The 12,808-nt window shown below is 41.7% G+C and overlaps 1 pseudogene; it reads left to right on the plus strand.

Moving 5' to 3' along the window:
- The first annotated feature begins 41 nt into the window (after positions 1–41).
- LOC126254052 (5S ribosomal RNA) lies at positions 42–159 on the plus strand (annotated as a pseudogene).
- The last annotated feature ends 12,649 nt before the right edge of the window (positions 160–12,808 follow it).

Raw genomic sequence — 12,808 nt, forward strand, 5'->3', positions numbered from 1 at the left:
AAGCTCATTTTTTAAAGAAGGGGATGCCCTATCATATAATTGGTAACGTCCTTGCCGCAGTGGATACACCGGTTCCCGTCAGATCACCGAAGTTAAGCGCTGTCGGGCGTGGCTGGCACTTGGATGGGTGACCACCCAGGCCGCCATGCGCTGTTGCCATTTTTCGGGGTGCACTCAGCCTCGTGATGCCAGTTGAGGAGCTACTCGACCGCACAGTAGCGTCTTCGGTCGAGAATACCATCATAACGACCGGGAGAGACGCCCCTCCTATCCACATTCTCCTCTGAGGATGACACGGCGGTCGGATGGTCCCAGTGGGCCACTTGTGGCCTGAAGACAGAGTGCTATCATATAATTACGCAACATCGACCCACCTCCACTGAGTAACGGAACAAGGCCGGCCATGAAGAACCTATAGCCGAACGTAGTAGAGGCCACCACCATTACACGGTACGCCGCAGGTGACGACGTATTCATTCCTAGGCATTCCTTGATACCCACTCATTTAAATTTGCTCTTTGATTTCAAGTGGTTGCAGTTTCCCATCCGAGTTGCATTTGCTATGACTATCAACGAGGTACAGGACCAGTCACTTTGTGTGGCAGGCACAAACTTGGACACGGCATATTTTTCACATGGCCAATCATACGTGGCTTGGTCAAGAGTCGGCACGCCGGACAGTTTGTTTACACTCCACACGGAGAAATGAAGAATACTGTATACCATCAAGCTTTGAGATAGGATTTCCATTTTACAGTTTTACACTTCTGCTGAGTGTAAATACAATCTCACTATGTTTTCATTAATGGAAAATTTTGCAGCGTCCAATACAGAAATTGCTAAATGTGTATGTCTTTTTAAGTAATTAATTTCTTCACATCTACTTACTGTAAATATGTATTTAAATTGTACAAATATTAACAAATGTGTGAAATATTTGCTCATTAAGCAAATGCACATATTTTTCGAGTCAAAACATTTGAAACGTCCCCTTTAGAAAAAATTAAAAATGACTGTGCCGGGAAACCTCTTAAGATATTTGATTTTCATAGAGCTTAGCACAACTCAGCTTACGCAGACATTTCTCTCTTTGCTTATTCTGATCATCATCAAACTGACACACAATATTTTTAGTGCAACGCAATCTGACTTTCAATAATCCCTACAAAAGAATGGCCTTGACTAACAATAACCTACAACTTTCATGAATCACTTACCTCACAAAAATCTTCGTTACTCGAACTACTGCAATACAGCGAGCGCCAATACTGCCAGCTAAGTAAAAGATTCTAACTACTGAAGGCACTAACTACTGATAGGCATAGATATCACATGAAAGATTTTGATAGAGAACAAACAATGTATTTACCTTTATTATGTTCATTCCCTTTTCTGGAAGAGACACGTCCAGATCGTCCGCTTATACTGTAGTAACCTCTCAAAACTCCGCCATCTCTCTCCCCACATCCACCACTGCTGGCGGCTCACCTCCAACTGCGCAACGATACGCGCTGTTCACATCCAACTGCCCAAAACTACAATATCAAATATTCCAACAATGCCAACCAGCCACAGACTGCACACAGCACAGTCAGTGATTTTCATACAGAGCGCTACGTGGCGTTACCAACATAAAAACCTAAATAGCCTACTTTCACATATCTTGCAGACAATGATGTGTATTGATATAATAATAGTATATATATTACAGTTAGATTTTAGGTACATTATGCACTACAGATATATGGTTTAATTTCTAATTTAAAAAGTAATCAAAGCATGATACATGATGTAACTGTTATTAGTAAGCTTTTGGTTTGAAATTGGTGTTTACTTGCAAAAGTCAGAACCGTAAGCCTACAATCTGATTTTTATGTACGTCGCAAGGGAAGACGTATTCATTCGTCACATTCTGTGGACACTCAATTATTCAAATGCGCCCTTCTACTTAAGGCGACTGCAATTTCCCATTAGACTTACATAGGCTATGACTATGAACAAGGTACATGGCCAGTCAATTTCTATGGCAGATATTAAACATCCCAGCCAACGGCGGGAACTGCAGCTAGTCGTAAATAATTAGAAAATTATGAAAAGTCTACGGCTGTACACTTTTATTTTCTAATATTTACTAAGCAAGTTTCAGTTTTGCTGAGATACCCAAGGTACGCTGAATATCTGATCATTCTTCCACACAGACTCAAAGATGATGACAGAGTTAGTATAAGTTTTGAAAGTGCGATCTAGTAACTAAAATCATCTACAATTTCCCATTCAATAATTAATAATTAGCATTCACGACTGTACCAACACGTTAGAGGAAATTTCACATTTCTAGCAGCGAAAGCAACGTCAATCTCTGATTATTAAGGACAGGAAAAATGGTTTTATTTTATTGTCAAATTCGATGTTATTTGTTGACAAATTCGGTGTTATTTTTTGACAAATTCGGCAGAATGTTTTGCCAAATTCATTGCTCTTTTGTTGCCAAATTCAGTGCTCTTTTCTTACCACTTCTTATTGCCTATTTAGCTGTCATTTGTTGCCGGTTTCGATATTTTTTTTCGTTTTCCGTATTTTTAACCGCTTTTTCCGTCGTTTTTTGCCAATTTGTGTGCGATCTTTTGCCACTTTCTTTGCTATTTTGTTGTTAAATTCAGTGCTGTTTATTGTCCAATTCGTTACTATTTTATTTCGAAATTTCTTTGCTATTTTTTGCCAAATTAGCTGCTTTTTTGCCGAATTCGGTGTTATTTTTTGCCAAATTCGGAGCTATTTTTTACCTGGATTTGACGCTACTGCTTAGCAAGTGCTACTTTTGATGCCACACCATAGTCTCTGGATCGTTTACGCGAAAGTTTCCTGTCCCTGTTGCCTAGGCATCAGCGGCCCTCAATGAAATGGTTTCGTGCCTAGGTGTGTTTCTTACAAAACAGAAAATAAACTGAGAATGGAAATTAAGTCCTACTTCCAGAAGGAACTGATATTCTATTCTGTTTAATATTCACTTCTAAGCCGATTGCCCTCCTTTGTCTCCGTGGTTACAATTGTTCGTTGGACCTACTGAGGTATTTCAGCGCGCACTAATGCGGACATTGGATGTGGGCCAGAGCCATAGCTAACGTAGGCTGCCATTCTTTGCAGCTGCAGTTGGGCTCTGTCAACGGGACACATTCCATTTGCCTAGTGTCATGACAATGTGAGCGCTATGCTTCTAGTATCAAGCCTCCACGAACCCAAGTCACGCTCGGCTGATTAACCTTTGCAGAGGAATAAAGCGGCACGTGACAGAGGCAATTGTCCGCAGGCCGCTGTATCCGGTGAACAATGCGAGCACCACCTGCTGGCGCCGTTTCCAGTGGGCAGTAAGAGAGGCCAGCACATTTAGTGTGAGGCCCCACACAGTTCAGTAAAGGCGTAACACGACACAGGACCAAATACGCCTTTCCTTGTCTCAACAGTTCTGTTGATTGCTGACGTTAAATTACAAGAAAGATTCGCCATCCTGCAACTTGTAATGTGCTATATTTTTTGGGGGGATTTAGAACGTTAAAGGTTGTAGTGATACATCCAGTTCCTTGAATGCATAGGTCAGGATAAATATGTTCATGACTGAGAGCAGTCGATAAGAGGTGAGCACCCCACTATTGGGACGTGTTTTAAGTCGTATGTGCTGATACCAGAGCTAACAATACAGTGACTGTACGGAAGTGGGTAGCAATCAGTCTACCCTACCTGCTGAGGTGGAGATAAGAATTCCACGGAGCAGGGGGTGCGGAAGGAAGAGCTCCATGAAATCTAAGAACGCGAAATGTCAAAGATAGTAAATGTATTGTAAAATGTTCATTATCAGGTAAAACATCACATCTGTCATGTACGTCGTACAGAGAGGCAGTATACGAGTTGATAGCTGTCCTCATTTATCGTGTACTGAGTTGTAATTTTGAAGGTAATATAATCTGGGGGGTTGAATCTCATTTCTTATTTATGTGGTGGAGTGAATGAGAACGAGAAGTTAATTTTCAGCAGCTTTATCTGCAGCCTATAAGGAGGCGAGGTCTGAGCCGAGCTGGAGGAAGAGGGGACACCGAATAATCCTGATTAATAATACTTAACGGCAAAGGAATATTCAGTAAGCAACATTCTTTATATACAAAAGGAGTGTTCAGGTGACAACTTATTGTAGATTTTGATGCATGAGGTGAAGTATAATAAGCCACAGCGCAGCCCAAGATAACCTGAGAAACTTCAACGTTAATAGCTGTTAATCTGTGTACTACGTCAAGAATGAAATATTAATTCGCTATATAATATTGGTACGACGTAACGAGGGCAAAAATTAAACTAGTTTTGTTCTTAATGAGTGCGCACCTTCGAAATCATCTACTGACAATTTAGTATGTGACAGTAGGAAGGCATGAATTCGCTGCTTTCCTATCCCGCCGGTCACAGACGTCTAATCATCAGAGTTGGTGAGGCGTTCTCACACTAAACGATGGAAATGCTACATTCTCCGATTCTAGGATTTATACAGAAATTTTAAGTATTGACGGTGACACAGTCATATATTTTATGCAGGAAAGCAAATACATTTGTTCTGATATAAATTCGAAAAAGACTTTACACACAGAATACATAATTGGTTCCTCAGTTATTAGATAACTGTCAGTGTTTAGTACAAATTTTAAGGTGACCTTAAACCGGCAACAGTTTATAAATTTCAGTACGCCTTATTCCGACATACGATAATGATCATACAGTTTCTTCTCTTCATCGTACAACCGCCAAACCCTAGGAATACGATCGTGGTTACATGAAGAGTTCTCTAGCATTTATCATAGCAATGAACACACCACCGTTTTTCCATAGCAACTACAAAAAAAAATGGTTCAAATGGCTCTGAGCACTATGGGGCTTAACTTCTGAGGTCATCACTGCCCTAGAACTTAGAACTACTTAAACCTAACTAACCTAAGGACATCACACACATCCATGCCCGTGGCAGGATTCGAACCTGCGACCGTAGTGGTCGCGTGGTTCCAGACTGTACCTCCTAGAACCGCTCGACCACCGCGGCCGGCCGTAGCAACTACATTCCCTGCGGTAGTGCACCATGCCGTTTGCTCTTAGCTAACTTGCCCCTTCATAAGTGTGCTGTACTTAAATACTCTTTCATTACTGTATCAGGACGTTCGAATAATTTTAAGCTATCTCACATACGATTAGTTGGACCTGTGTTGCAGAATTCTCAGTACTGATCTGTTTTGTGGGTAATGGCTGGTACTGAATGAATTCTTCAAAAATTTTTCGAACCACCTGCAAATCTGCTAATTAGCGTGAGCAGAAAATTCAAGTTGAGCTGTAAGTCAAAGAAAAAGCGTCATTGAGGCGACCGGGGTGGTCGAGCGGTTCTAGGAGCTACAGTCTGGAACCGCGCGACCGCAACGGTCGCAGGTTCGAATCCTGCCTCGGGCATGCATGTGTGTGATGTCTCTAGGTTAGTTAGGTTTAAGTAGTTCTAAGTTTTAGGGGACTGATGACCTTAGAAGTTAAGTCCCATAGTGCTCAGAGCCATTTGAACCGGTTTTTTTTTTAAAAGCGTCATTAAACAAAACAAAACGGACAAGCACGATTAAGACTGGAGCTCTGTTGGTGCTGTAAAACTTTATTATGTACCTAGGTAATTTATCGATACCGCGAATCGAGAATCTCAACGATTTTTGTCCGTTATCGATACTGAAAAGATGTGAGTCATGGGAATTCCATGACATTCGAGGTTGTTTTAATTTTAAACTCTAAGTCTAAATTTTTTATGAAATTTCGCGTTCAGTGTTGTAGGTTTTCATTTACTTCATTAATTTTGGAGTTATAGTCACTTGATATGGTAACTGGAAACTGTAGATGCACTGCCTTCGTCTGCTCTCGTCCCTGCTGCGATTACTGGTAAGATCTGACGGAAGTCTCCAGAGAGGAAAACGCTACAGTTGGCCATAAGGCTGCTATTGTCACATAGATGTCCAATTGTCGGAAGTTCCGATGTGGTTGCGAACTGTAACCGTGATCCAGGAAGTGCAGAATGAATTTCTTTTATTTACGGCAATGCGCATAAAACTTTCGGCTACGTCATTCACACAGCCTGATACACACACGGAACACATGTCACGTGATAAAAGGAACTGTCATTTGTCAGCGCCATCTACAGTGGCAACGATGCATTTCCAAACGAAGGTTCGTAGGATCTTTATACCTCCATTTGAATATATAATTATGTTTGTAAGGAATCCTTAGAGCGCAAGTCCTACTTCCCCGCGGCCAATTTTTTCCAAGTGTCTCGTTTTCATTTGACTGGCCTTGTATCGTCTACCCGGTATCTATTTCATTTTAGTTTTAGTCTCCTAAAACGAAAAAAAATTATTGCGAGTAAAACGAGGAGCAATGACGTTTGTTTTTTCATGCTTGTCACAAATAACTGGCTCTTTATTTCCGAATATGTCGCGATTTTCAATGGTGTGGCGAGGTAAGAAGCTAAGAGCACAGCTTGAATTGTCGTGAGTAAAGGAACAGCAGTTACAGTACACATCCCTACTGACGTGTCAAAGGAAGCCGCAACTGTAGAGAAGGCTCTGATAGGGAACTTCATGGTTCAAAATTGGTCGATCGCAAGTGTCACGGTACCTGCGGCATCAACAAAAGGTCTGGAAACTCCACGGCCCGAAAGTCCACGGAGTACATAGAAAGAGAGATCCGTTTTCATTTAGCTACAATATAGCAGGTCAGCAACTGGAACCAATTAATTCCATAAATTATCTGGGAATAGGCATTAGGGGTGATTTAAAATGGAATGATCATATAAAGTTGATCGTCGGTAAAGCAGGTACCAGGCTGAGATTCACTGGAAGAATCCTAAGGAAATTCAATCCGAAAACAAAGGAAGTAGGTTACAGTACACTTGTTCGCCCACTGCTTGAATATTGCTCACCAGTGTGGGATCCGTACCAGATAGGGTTGATAGAAGAGAAGTTCCAACGGAGAGCAGCGCCCTTCGTTACAGGATCATTTAGTAATCGCGAAAGCGTTACGGAGATGATACATAAACTCCAGTGGAAGACTCTGCAAGAGAGACGCTCAGTAGCTCGGTATGGGCTTCTCTTGAAGTTTCGAGAACATACCTTCACCGAGGAGTCAAGCAGTATATTGCTTCCTTGCTCCCTCCTACGTATATCTCGCGAACAGACCATGGGGATAATATCAGAGAGATTAGAGCCCATACAGAGGCACAGCGAGAATTTTTCTTTCCACGAACAATACGAGACTGGAATAGAAGGGAGAACCGATAGAGGTACTCAAAGTACCCTCCGCCACACACTGTCAGGTGGCTTATGGAGTGTGGGTGTAGATGTAGAGTGCATCACTGGAGAGAACCTGACGCCAATAATGCATCATTTAAATGTACGCAGAGAAGACTAGATGTGGCATACACTCTGCGAAAAAATTTGTCATCTTCAATAATGCCAGCTGGGATCTCAGCGTCATAAAAAGTGTCTCCAACATCCACTATCGCACGATCCAGCTCAGCGGACGAGCCACCGTACCCGCCTTTTGGACGACGAATCAGCTACGCGCTACAGTTTTGGGTTTTCCGTTGTTTCCCTAAATGACTTGAAAATTACTACCAGGATCGTTTCCTCGAAAGTTACGAGTTTATTATGTCCCCCTACTCTAATCCGAGTTTAAAGTTCGTCTCTAAAGACCACCTCGTTGACGCGACATTAAATCCTAAACTTTCTCGCTTCTTCGTTTCTAGATGCGGCGTCAGCCACTCCTACCATTTCTGAAAGGTCCCTTCCTTGGTATTCATAAAGAATATTTTCTATTCTTCAGTGGGCGGTTGGGCTGTTCATACCTACCTGCAAGCTAACAATTCACTCCATGATACTTACTCGTTTGATGGTCATTAATTAACGTTGTCTTTTGCTCATTAGTGGACAATTTACACCACAGATCTCCCAGGCAGGAACCATTTGGAGACAACTTTACAAACACATTGTAACCTCCCCGTGAAAATATGTCAATAATAATGTAAATGAAAATGGAGCCATATATCGTTAAATTGAAATGAAGCCAAGCGTAACCTCCTTGCAAAATTAAAGAATACCTGCAGACCGAGTACAACTCGCAACTGAACACTCGCGCGGTCAAGCGCAGACTAGCAACGATAAATAACTCTCTGGTCAGAGATTCTGTCATGCCAGGCCATCGCTGGTAATGAATACATATGAAACGTACGCGTTTCATAACCCTCCACTGGGGGGGGGGGGGGGGGGGCAAAACTTTGGCAGCGATGGTGAGTCATTTGGACTTGCCATGAGCAACAAATTTTATCTTAACTAATTAACTTTACAATTACAGAATATATACAGATATACACTCCTGGAAATGGAAAAAAGAACACATTGACACCGGTGTGTCAGACCCACCATACTTGCTCCGGACACTGCGAGAGGGCTGTACAAGCAATGATCACACGCACGGCACAGCGGACACACCAGGAACCGCGGTGTTGGCCGTCGAATGGCGCTAGCTGCGCAGCATTTGTGCACCGCCGCCGTCAGTGTCAGCCAGTTTGCCGTGGCATACGGAGCTCCATCGCAGTCTTTAACACTGGTAGCATGCCGCGACAGCGTGGACGTGAACCGTATGTGCAGTTGACGGACTTTGAGCGAGGGCGTATAGTGGGCATGCGGGAGGCCGGGTGGACGTACCGCAGAATTGCTCAACACGTGGGGCGTGAGGTCTCCACAGTACATCGATGTTGTCGCCAGTGGTCGGCGGAAGGTGCACGTGCCCGTCGACCTGGGACCGGACCGCAGCGACGCACGGATGCACGCCAAGACCGTAGGATCCTACGCAGTGCCGTAGGGGACCGCACCGCCACTTCCCAGCAAATTAGGGACACTGTTGCTCCTGGGGTATCGGCGAGGACCATTCGCAACCGTCTCCATGAAGCTGGGCTACGGTCCCGCACACCGTTAGGCCGTCTTCCGCTCACGCCCCAACATCGTGCAGCCCGCCTCCAGTGGTGTCGCGACAGGCGTGAATGGAGGGACGAATGGAGACGTGTCGTCTTCAGCGATGAGAGTCGCTTCTGCCTTGGTGCCAATGATGGTGGTATGCGTGTTTGGCGCCGTGCAGGTGAGCGCCACAATCAGGACTGCATACGACCGAGGCACACAGGGCCTACACCAGGCATCATGGTGTGGGGAGCGATCTCCTACACTGGCCGTACACCACTGGTGATCGTCGAGGGGACACTGAATAGTGCACGGTACATCCAAACCGTCATCGAACCCATCGTTCTACCATTCCTAGACCGGCAAGGGAACTTGCTGTTCCAACAGGACAATGCACGTCCGCATGTATCCCGTGCCACCCAACGTGCTCTAGAAGGTGTAAGTCAACTACCCTGGCCAGCAAGATCTCCGGATCTGTCCCCCATTGAGCATGTTTGGGACTGGATGAAGCGTCGTCTCACGCGGTCTGCACGTCCAGCACGAACGCTGGTCCAACTGAGGCGCCAGGTGGAAATGGCATGGCAAGCCGTTCCACAGGACTACATCCAGCATCTCTACGATCGTCTCCATGGGAGAATAGCAGCCTGCATTGCTGCGAAAGGTGGATATACACTGTACTAGTGCCGACATTGTGCATGCTCTGTTGCCTGTGTCTATGTGCCTGTGGTTCTGTCAGTGTGATCATGTGATGTATCTGACCCCAGGAATGTGTCAATAAAGTTTCCCCTTCCTGGGACAATGAATTCACGGTGTTCTTATTTCAATTTCCAGGAGTGTATATAGGTGTAGAACATGAAGTAAATATAGTGCACATGCACTGAGTACAGAACATATCAGGCAAAGACAAAATATATACAGTGAGTACAAAACATATTCACAAATGGCAAAAGTGCACACGCACAGTAGTACAGAACATATCAGCAAATCACCAAAAAAATGTATATGCAATGAGTAAAAAACATGTTAACAAAATGACAAAAGTGCACATGCGCTGTAGTTCAGAACATATCAGCAAATCACAAAATGTATAGGCCATGAATACAAATAATGATAACAAAATGATTTTTAATATGTTACAAGAATTAGGATAGGAAAGGGAAGGATTGCGTCATGGTTGTAGCACTTTAGGTTGCACGCAGCTGCACTGAAAGTCCATATCTTTCTACAGAAGCACAACACCAAGTGAGGCAATCTAAAGTTCTTTTCCCAGAAGTATTAATCAGCGTAGCCAAGACACTGAAATGCCGTAGTAATGTTCCATGTTATCCTTTTGGTAGTACATTAGGTACACCAAACAGTGGGACCATAATAGCATCTCATCGCTCATTGTGGTGGACAGCATGTCGTGTCAACACCACGTTCTTGTCTGTTACAGCAACGTAGAATTAGTGCAAAAACCAAATATAGTGCTCCTTATCATGAGGATATACAGGACAAACGGATATTGCAGTAATTCCAGGTAATTAGGTTAGAAGGTGAAGGACATTAAGTCACATACTAGTCTTCATTGAGAATTACACTAGTAATGGGTGGCACTCATTGCCCAGTCATTGAACATTTCTCTACCATGTATGTAGTATTACAGAATAATGTTCATGAGTAACTTTACAGAGAACATTGGCACTCATTGCCTAATTACAAACCATCAGAAGTCATTTACAGAGAACATTGGCACTCATTGCCTAATTACCATCAGAAATCATTTACAGAGAACATTGGCATTCATTGACTAATTACAAACCCTCAGAAGTCATTTATAGAGAACATTGGCACTCATTGACTAATTAAAAACCATCAGAAGTCATTTACAGAGAACATTGGCATTCATTGCCTAATTACAAACCATCAGAAATCATTTACAGAGAACATTGGCACTCATTGCCTAATTACCATCAGAAATCATTTACAGAGAACATTGTCATTCATTGCCTAATTACAAAACATCAGAAGTCATTTACAGAGAACATTGTCACTCATTGCCTAGTTACAAACCATCAGAAGTCATTTACAGGCATTCATTGCCTAATTACAAACCATCAGAAGTCATCACTGAAAATGAGTTAATACATGGCATAATTAATCTAATTATAGTAAACATTGTCCTCATAGTTCATCTTATTACATTAATCAGTGGCATTCATTTTCCAGTTACAAAGCATTTTTTGTGCTAGCAATGCATTGCGTTGGGTTCGATAATTAATAACAATATTTGCTTTTGAGTTATTGCTGCAAATGAAGATGTGTAACGTCATTCGTCATGAGTCAGCTGTATCAAGATTATGAAACAAGTAGAGTATATGTAATCACATTCATAAATGACATGGGTTTAATGAACAACTGCTTATAGTACATTAATTTCACGAATAATTTCTCCTGCAAAATATCCAAAAATGGATTATTAGACTGAAAGAAGAAACGCATTTTATGCTGAAAAATAGTGAACTTCGAATTAACAGATTGTGAAATGTGTATAAAATGTTCCCTAGCTGTCCTTTCCAAAACCTTCAGTCATCATACTATGCAATACAACACATACTGTCAAAACGAACTGCAACAAATCCTTAAATAACTACATAGCATAAATACATAAACTTCAACATCATCCTCATCTGTAAAGAAAAAAACTTCATTATCCATCACTTCATTATCCATATTATCATAACTCCATTATTATCATCACCTGTAAAGAAAAACTTCATTATTCATAGCTGCATATTCTTCATCATTATTCATCACCATTCATTATCATCTGCAAAAAAAATCACTTCATTATTCATTAGACAACTATTCCTTATTTCTAGCATATTTCCTCACTAAAACTAAGATGTGAAGTTCTGTCTGACAGCCTGCATCAATCGCTTCGTATTCTGAAAGAAAAAAATTAGTTAAGACTGCTATTCTACGATGTGTATAGTATATTCTTGTTAATGCTTGTTAATTCTGATCCATTTACTCTTCCTCACAAGGTTTTTGCATCTTCTTTCGTTTATTCCGTAGGTGAAATTCCCATTTCTGTTTAATTTATTTCCTTTAGACGTTATTTCTTTCTGAAAATGACGAACAAAGATTAATGTCATGCATTTAATTCATATACCCATTAGATAAAAACTGGTTTATAGTGATATAATTAAGCATACAGCATAGCATGACAGAAAACGTAATATGTCAAAAACATAGTGTGTAGGTGCAAAAAATGTACACAGAGTATCACAATGTAGCAGCAAAAAAAAAGTGTAAAGTAGTCACGATGTTGAGATATCATAAGGCAAAAATGTCAAAGTCATTTGGTGTTTGCTATATCTTAACTATTTCATAATGCATACAAACAAACAGGAAAACAATCATACATCCATAAAAAATGGAAAATGTGCACGGTCTGATGTGTAACGACAAGAAAAGCGACCTGTTAACCTTACCTTGCCAGGCACTCGCCAAGAAAAAAAATGCAATAATCATCAGTAAGTGTACATGTGAATATACAGGTAATTGCATAAGTGGTCATAAAAAAAATTAGGAAATGGCATTACAGTGTGATAAATCATAAAGTATGTTCATTCAATAAAGGGTTTGATGTTGGAGACGTGGTGGTTTCCTTTCGATTTTCTGGTTCTCAAAGTTTCGACGTGTAAACATTGGGGTGAGGAATACTGCGAATCCGATATGGACCTGCGTATAGAAGTTCAAATTATCTGCACCTACCTTTATTTTGTTGGATAAATAGTGCGTACGTACTAATA

Source organism: Schistocerca nitens, chromosome 4 (genome assembly GCF_023898315.1).
Source record: "Schistocerca nitens isolate TAMUIC-IGC-003100 chromosome 4, iqSchNite1.1, whole genome shotgun sequence".
NCBI classification, from domain to species: domain Eukaryota; kingdom Metazoa; phylum Arthropoda; class Insecta; order Orthoptera; family Acrididae; genus Schistocerca; species Schistocerca nitens.